Source organism: Sus scrofa, chromosome 15 (genome assembly GCF_000003025.6).
Source record: "Sus scrofa isolate TJ Tabasco breed Duroc chromosome 15, Sscrofa11.1, whole genome shotgun sequence".
Lineage (NCBI taxonomy): Eukaryota > Metazoa > Chordata > Mammalia > Artiodactyla > Suidae > Sus > Sus scrofa.
Window position 1 is genome coordinate 68913452 of NC_010457.5, and position 8391 is coordinate 68921842.

Here is an 8391-nt window from a genome sequence, read left to right on the forward strand (position 1 = left end):
GAAGAGATCTTGAGAATTCTCTTGAAACTTGATGGGAGATGCGCTGTGAATTTTGCCATCAGTTGGAGATTTTGCTCTTAAGGAAAATGATAGCTGATTCAATAGAGACAAATGATCATGTTTCCAGAATCATCTTTACTGCTATCAGGGACAGAAAAAATAAAAGATGTCAAAGTGTTATTTAATGTACCTGGTTGATTACTTTTATGACTACTGTCAAATTTCAGAATTATTTTCCCCTTTTTGGTGGAAAGAAATTCCAGCATGATATTTCTCTAAGAACTCTTATCCCAATAAATGCTTAGAGGTGGTGGCACTAGGGAGAAAAGGGAGTCTATCTTTCAAAGGGCCTAGGCAAAAGGGAATTGGTTCAGAGACAGGAAATTCTTGGAGTTCCCGTCATGGCTCAGCAGTTAACGAATCTGACTAGGAACCATGTGGTTGCAGGTTAGATCCCTGGCCTCTCTCAGTGGGTTAAGGACCCAGCATTGCCATGAGCTGTGGTGTCGGCCACAGACTCGGCTTGGATCCTGTTGTGGCTCTGGAGCAGGCCAGAGGCTACAGCTCTGATTAGACCCCTAGCCTGGGAACCTCCATATGCCCAGGAGTGGCCCTAGAAAAAGGCAAAAAGACAAAAAAAAAAAAAAAAAAAAGAGAGAGAGAGAGAGAGAGACAGGAAATTCTTGAGGTTCCCCACTATTTGTACTGTTAAAACAACCCAAGGCAGCACTCTGAGACAGAGTGCTTTGCTGGTGTTGAGTTGAGCTTGTAGAGTGAGGCTCCAACATTAATTAGGTTTGGAAGAGGGAGTTTCCATTGTGCCTCAGTGGATTTTGAACCTGACTGGTACCCAAGATGATACAGGTTCAATACCTTTCCTTACTCAGTATGTTAAGGATCTGGCATTGCCTTGAGCTGTGGCATAGGTTACCAATGCAGCTTGGAGGCTAAGCTGCTGTAGCTGTGATGTAGGCTAGCAGCTGCAGCTCCAATTCAACCCCTAGCCTGGGAACTTCCACTACCATATGCTGCATGTATGGCCCTAAAAAGCAAAAAAAAAAAAAAAAATTAGGTCTGGAAGAGCTTCATACCCAATCTGGAGAAATGTTTCTCTAATCCAATTAAAAAGAGCCCCTGTAGTTCTTGGAACCCCATCACTGAGAATCAGGTAGACAGTGGAAAGGCTGGATAGAGGGCAGAAGTCACCAAAAGTGCTTAAGTTTTCAGTAATATCTTTTTCAATGTCCTGGATCTTTATCATAGCAGAAAAAACTAGGAAGGGTTTGGTGTTGTTTAAGACCCTCCATTTGCTGGAGTTGAAGAATTTGGGTCATCTTTTTATGAGATGACTCGTCTGGAGTTTGAGAGAGCTGCTTTGGTAGACTAATTAAATCTGGAGGAGACATAATTTTCCATTCCATCCTGGTCTTTTTTACTAGAAAAGAAAGGTCCCAGTTCAGCCCATTAATAAACAGAGAGTTAAGAAATACCTGGGTAGAATCAGCATCTGAAAAAAGGACCAGAATTTTCTTTAAAAATAATCTGAAATTGATTGTAAGAATCATAAACAGATTCATCAGATTTTGTGTGCAAATGTGGATTTTGTTTCAATCAAGACTTTGGAGAAGACTTAGGGATTGCTCCATGAAGATGCCTGATGATTGCTTGAGCCAGATCATATAATAAGTTAGTAGACTGGTCTCCCATTGTAATTATAGCGACCTTTCAGGATTTTCCCCAATTATGGTTTTCACCCCATGCTGGACCTGGTCTTCACTGACAAACATAGTTGATATGTCAGAGAAACCAGGCTTATAAGTTTGCATATGGTATTAAATTCCTCAACAAATCTCTGAGGAACTTCAGCTACTTTGGGAAAATCTTTGACTACTGTTTGCAGTTAAGCTTCAGCTCAGGGACTCTAAGAAATTAAGGGTTTAGCCTCTGGATCCCTAGAAGCTTCATTTGAAAGGGGAAATTTCCGACAAGTTCAGAGGAAAAGGGAGTAGGAAGAGTTTCAGGGAAAAAGGGAAAGTTTAGCAAGAGAATTATTTGAAGCGAACTGAGGGTACAGAGAAGGCATAGATGGTGTAGAAGGAAAAGAGGAAGATGGTACTGGAGGGAAAGTCTAAGACAAAGTAGCTGAAGAAGAAGAGCCTGAGGTTTCAGTAGCTATTTTATCTTTCTTTAATCATTTATTTGCTTCAGTTAATCTTAAAACCTTATTTTTGAAGAGAGGCACTTTTAGATTCCTGATAATGTTGAGCAGCCTCAAAATACCAATTGAAATAAGCTCTGGAAATTTTTGAGCTATTGCGGTCCAGCTCAGTTTTAAGGAATTCAAGCTTAGGGCCTCCAAAATTTCCCTGTACTGACCACTGATATTCTAAATTGCCTTTGGTCAGGTCGGTCCCTTTTGTTAGAAATGTGCACGAGGAAAAAGCGTGATTTTTAAACAAAATTGACCACAGTCTCTGTGGGGGTCACCCTCAACTGGGATCCCATTCTCAGAGGTTTTTCTCTCGGGTAAAGAATGATTTTCAAACAGCTTTCAAACAAGCAGCACAATTTAAACTGCTTGCAAGCAATACCAGCCAATTCTAAGGAAACAGCTTGTTTCCAGAAGAGCGAGACCAAAGGCTTTTTCAGTCAGTTTCCAGAGAGTAACCCCTTCCAAAGGAATAGACCAAAGGCTGAAAAACAAGCAGTTTCAGAGAAGCAGAATTTGTTCCTAAAGTAATTGATGGAAGGTGTTTTTAGCCAGTTTCAGTTGAAACAGTCTGATCTCAAAATCAGACCAAAGTGCCAAACAGGTACTCATATACAGAACAAAGCCTTAATCAGAAAGACCAAATCTTAAAATAGATCTTTGAATAAAGTCTGGAGAAGTTCAAAGGCAAGGAGGGGTGTGAGCTCTGATGCAGGAGAAAGATGTACCTTCAGATTACAGGGTTAGCAAAAAAGCGGTAAGTGAGAATGGTCTCTGTTGTGGGTTCTGCACCTGTTTGCTGACCAGCCTCAGAGCTATTGGGGTCTTCTCTGGTCCCTGTACTGGACACCAAAATGTTGACCTGCAATAGATAGACTGCCAGATATTTCTTCAACAAAGATAAGTTCACTCAGGAGCAGTAGACAATTCAGGGTCTGCAACCATGGCAAGCCACATACAATTGCCTCTCCCATATAAACTCCCATCTCCTGAACAAGGTAAAAGAAGAAAATCCCCTTTATTGAGTAACCGAGGGGCTGTGCTTAACTTAACGAGGGCTTGCTCTAGTTTTGCTTTTATTCGAAGAAAATATCTAATGTGTATTAGTAGCTATTTTTTAAACATATTCTTACAGCCTGGAATATTATTTGTGCCCGAATCTCCTTATCCCTATGATTCACATCATGTGGCCCTCACTAAATGTAGGGTCCCCCTTTTGAAAAATTCTCAGTCAGTGACCTCTGTGTGCCATTACAATATCACCACCATGATAAACCTAATATTTCGTAGAAGCACAGAAACTTCTATGGTTTCATTATTTTTAACATAGTCATACTTAGTTATTGACAGAATAAAAATAACCAGGGAAAAAAAACATATTTTTTCCTACTTAGGAAAACATCCACCCGCTCTAAAATTTTCTACCACCCCTCTGAATTTTGCCAAGACCAAAGAGGCAGCAAGCTTTTTGAGAAAAAGACAGATTGCCTACCTTTTGGAAGATTTTATCCAATGTTCTACTTGAATTTATAGGCTAGAAAAGATTTCAGGAACGCAAAGCACTTTTAATCACGATTTTTGCTGTGGTCTATTTAACCATTAAGAAATAGAATACTTTAGATATTAAGCCAGTCACAAAGACTGTGGTAAGAGACAAAGTAAGAAGGAAAATCAATGTGTAAGAACTGAGTAACTCATCCTATTTAGAAGATTTGAGAGGTCAAGGACAGGAGGGGATGATGATGGGAAAGATGCCTTCCTCCTTCCACTTCCCTAGATCATCATGGTCTTCACTGTAACCTGATTATGACTTGGTAAGATCTGGAAGAGGACCATCCGAAGAGCTGTGCAGAAGGAACTGCCACTAACCTCGATGGGGATATATGTTTGTGTGTGTAAGACAGAGACATGAAGTCATCCGAGAAGGCTAAAGCAGCCAACCACCTATGGGAGAATAACATCAGATGTTTGGGAATCAAAGATCTCTGTGTAGCAGACAAGTCCAGTTTTAAGACAAGGTGGATCTTGATATCTCCCTCCAGCAGAATTGATTTCCCCCTTCTCATGGTTTCACCCACTGCTCATTCATCCCAGTTTTTTTTTTTTTTTTTTCTTTTTTCTTTTTATGGTTACACCTGTGGTGTATAGAATTTCCCAGGCTAGTCAGGTCAGAGCTGCAGCTGCAGGCCTATGCCTTAGGCCCCGGCGACACCAGATCCAAGCTGTATCTGCGAGATACATCTTGTGACAACACCAGATTCTTAACCCACTGAGAGAGGACAGGAGTCAAACCCGCATCCTCATAGACACTACATCATGCTCTTAACCCTCTGAGCCGCAATAGAACTCCTCATTCCAGTTTTGACCATAGCCTTTACTCAGTTGTCACTTTGGCATTTGGGAGAGAGGTGATACAGGGGGGAAAAATATAGGAGTGAATAGACATGGAGAGAGAAAGGGTCAGAGAGGCCTCTGGTCTTGTTCACCTGAAGTTAAGTCTAGTTTGCTCCATGGACATGAATCAAGGCCTGCCTCCTGCTTTTCCCTTCCTTTGCTTCAGACATTCCCTATAATCTTGCTTTTGTAGAATAAAGACTATATTCTCTCTTTAGCTCGGTTCCCTAGAAACCAGATTCTGTGATGAAGAGATGCAAGCAGGGTTTGTTTGGGGGGTAGAATCAGGAGTGGGGAGAAGTTGCTCTCAGGAGATATACCTGTAGGAATTGAAGGGGGCAGGATGGGGCCGTGCAAGACACTGACCGTCAGTACTCTTGCAAAGGAAGCCTTGCAAAGTCTACCCTAGGAGAACCTCAGGAGCTGTGATGGCCCTTCAGAGTTGTCCAAATGAAGTAAGGGAGACAGGCTTGTGTCCCCTCATCCATCAGTCATTTGGCTTCTGGCCACTCCTAAATGGGTATAACCTTTGGAGAGAATGTTCCCCAAAGTCTAGATTAATACCAATCGAGGGAGGCATATTCCCAGCCTGGGTATGGGGGTGCCCTCACCCTGAAGAGGGGATCTGGGCAGAGGACTATGGTGTCCATTATGTTCTCTCACTAGTAATTATTTTACTTGCTATAAAGAATATGCAAAACCAAGAAGATAAGAAGACTTTGGAGAATTAAGATAAAATAACAGAATTCAAAGTTAGAAATAACTTGTAAGGAGAAAATTGGAACCTCACATTTAAGCTGAATTTTATCTGTATTTCTTAAAAAATAAAACATCTAAAATTACACTATCCACCACAGCTATGGAAAAGCCACATGTGTCTACTGAGTCCTTGAAATGTGGCAAGTCCACATAGAGATGCACTAGAAGGGAAAAATACACACAGCACTTTGGAGATTCAATAGGAAAAAAGAAATATGTTATTAATATTTTTTACCTTGAAAATGTCACTATATTTTTTCTATACTGAGTTAAATGTTATTAATATTAATCTCACCTGTTTAATTTTTTCAATATAGCTATTGGCAAATTTTAAATCAGTTACATGTAACATGTTTCTATTGAACAGAGCTGGTTTAAAATAATCTTAAAGTCTGACTAAGGCGTCATTATCTCAAGCCAGAGTTTGAGGCAGAGCTGCACTGGAAAAGGCCATAGAATGGGGAGTGCAGAGACCATCTCCTCTACATTTTGAGAAACTCACATCCCCAGTCTTACTGGAATTGGAACCCCAAAGCCCCTTATTGAGCTCTTGAGAGATTAAGAGAGCACCTGGGTCATGCAACAAGTTCGTGCCCATTGACAGACTGGGAATGAACATAAGAACTGACCGAGATTCATTATGGCATCCTGCTTGGGAACCAGAGCCTCTGGAAAGTGAAAGGGTTTGCTTTATTCACAAATCAAGAGATTCTGCCTCATTTTATACCTATTCATCAGGACAAAGGAAATGTATCCACCACAGCTCTGTGCTCAGTGTGGGTGGACCAGGAAACAGCTGGAGCCCACTGAGCCAGTCCTCGGGGTAATGAAATGACTCCATCTGCCGGGAACATGACCGCATATACACAAGATGATGACCAAGCAGGACTCTGAGCCATATTGAGAGCAAAATAAGGTAAAGACCTGACTTGTATTTGTTTTTATCACCAACTGCGCTGTCCTTTTGTATTCATCTGGTTGATTGCCATCAACTCTATGCCAGCCATGTTTTCCCCAGCTCGTGATTTTATTTCAACATCATCCAGAACCACTCATTTCTCTCACTCTCACTGCCAAAGACAGAGTCCAGATTTTCATCACCTCAGCCCAAATGACTGCAACCAGCTCCCTCCTTTATCTTTTGCCTTCCAGTTTTTCTCTCTTCAGTGTGATTTAGCTTGCCAACTCCTTGTAGATCATCTTTTTGAAAAATGTCACCACTGCTCAAAAAACTAGAATGACTTCATTCATACTGCTTACCCAATCAAGCTCAGACTCAGTATGACATCCCAATAGATAGGAAAAATACATTTATTTTTCTTCTTCCTTCTTCCTCATTACCTCCATTTAGAATGTACTTCCTGTTCCTTCCCTTTTCAAATTATCTTAAAGAACTATGAATATTTAATATGCACAAGGCATTATTCAACTTCCTTATTCACTATAATTTAGAAGCTTTTCTCAATTGATCTCTGACTTTTCTGAACTCTACAATCTCTGTAATTTGTCTACTACACAATTATTGTATACTCATATATTTTCTGATAATTTTTTGACCATAACCATTGAACCCTCAACCAATTTATTAACTCCCCAAGGTCAGAGATTATGTCTTATACTTCAAATAAGGAAAGGAAATTAATATTTATTGAATATCTTCTTTGTGTAAAATGTATTCAGCATTTATAATCCATAATTTCTTTGTATCCACTTTTCCTTGTGTGTGTGCTCTCCCTGCATTGTTTCCATATTTCCCTGCCAGACGGGCCCCATGCCTGATGCCAAATAACACTGACTCAAGAATGTAAGAAGCAGACTTACTGGGTGTTTCGGGACAATGATGGTAGAACTTCCACTAGTAATTTCTACTTGGTCTGCAGCCTCCTGCCTTGCCTCTGGGATTCCCTCTTCAACATTTTCTCCCTTCCTCTTTAGCTCCTTCTAACTGATTCTGTTTTATGAAAACATTTTAGCTATTTCTTTGACTTATTACCAATGGATCCATAAGAAAATCTCATCTTCAAAAATAATCACATATGTGAGGAAGGGTTCTAAAACAAAGATACTTCTCTCTTTTGAGAGTTATTCTGTGAGTTTTAAATATTTAAAAAATCTGTTAATACACACATTTTCTCACTTTATCCTCTCAACAATTAATTTCATGTCTATGTAAGATAAGAATTTGGGGTCCAGTTATTTGTATTATAAGACCGATTGCTTAGACATTATCTAGTTATAAAGTACATTCTGAGGAGTTCCCATTGTGGTTCACTGACAACAAACCTGACTGGTATCCATGAGGATGAGGGTTCAATCCCCGGCCTCACTCAGTGGGATAAAGGATCTGGTGTTGCTGTGAGCTGTGGTGCTGACACGACTTGGATCCCATATTGGTGCAGACACGACTTGGATCCCATATTGCTGTGACTGTGGCATAGGCCGGCAGCTTCAATTCACCCTCTCATCTGGGACCTTCCATATGCCACAGGCGCAGCCCTAAAAAGACAAAAACAAAAACAAAACATTGTTTCTAAATTTTTTTGCTTAGAGAATTGGTCAGATGCATTTGAGTCAATTTTTATGTGAAATATACTGCTTATACATAAGAGAACATAGTTGGATATTGAAAATTATAACTTTTTATGAGCTAATTCTCATATTTCTTTAGATATCGTTATATAAGTATGAGTCCAATCTGGTGGAGACACCACAAAGCAATTTGAACGGGTAAATTTTAATGTAAATAATTATTAAATACAGTGGGATTGGAGTAACAGAGGATTAGCTAAGAAGAGAACTCTAGAGAATATAGAAATAGCAGACATATGAAGCAGCCACTTCCCTGCGGCTGAGATGGAACACCCAAGGCCAACGCAGACCTTATTGGAGAGGGCAATTGGAGGTAACGAAAGCAAAGAAATTGCTGGAACTCTCCAAAAATATACCTTTTCAAGCTTGCTGGAAATGTGCTCTCTGGGGAGCAGGGAAAGCTGTTCATGGAGGTCTTAGTTGAGGTACTACAGACAAAA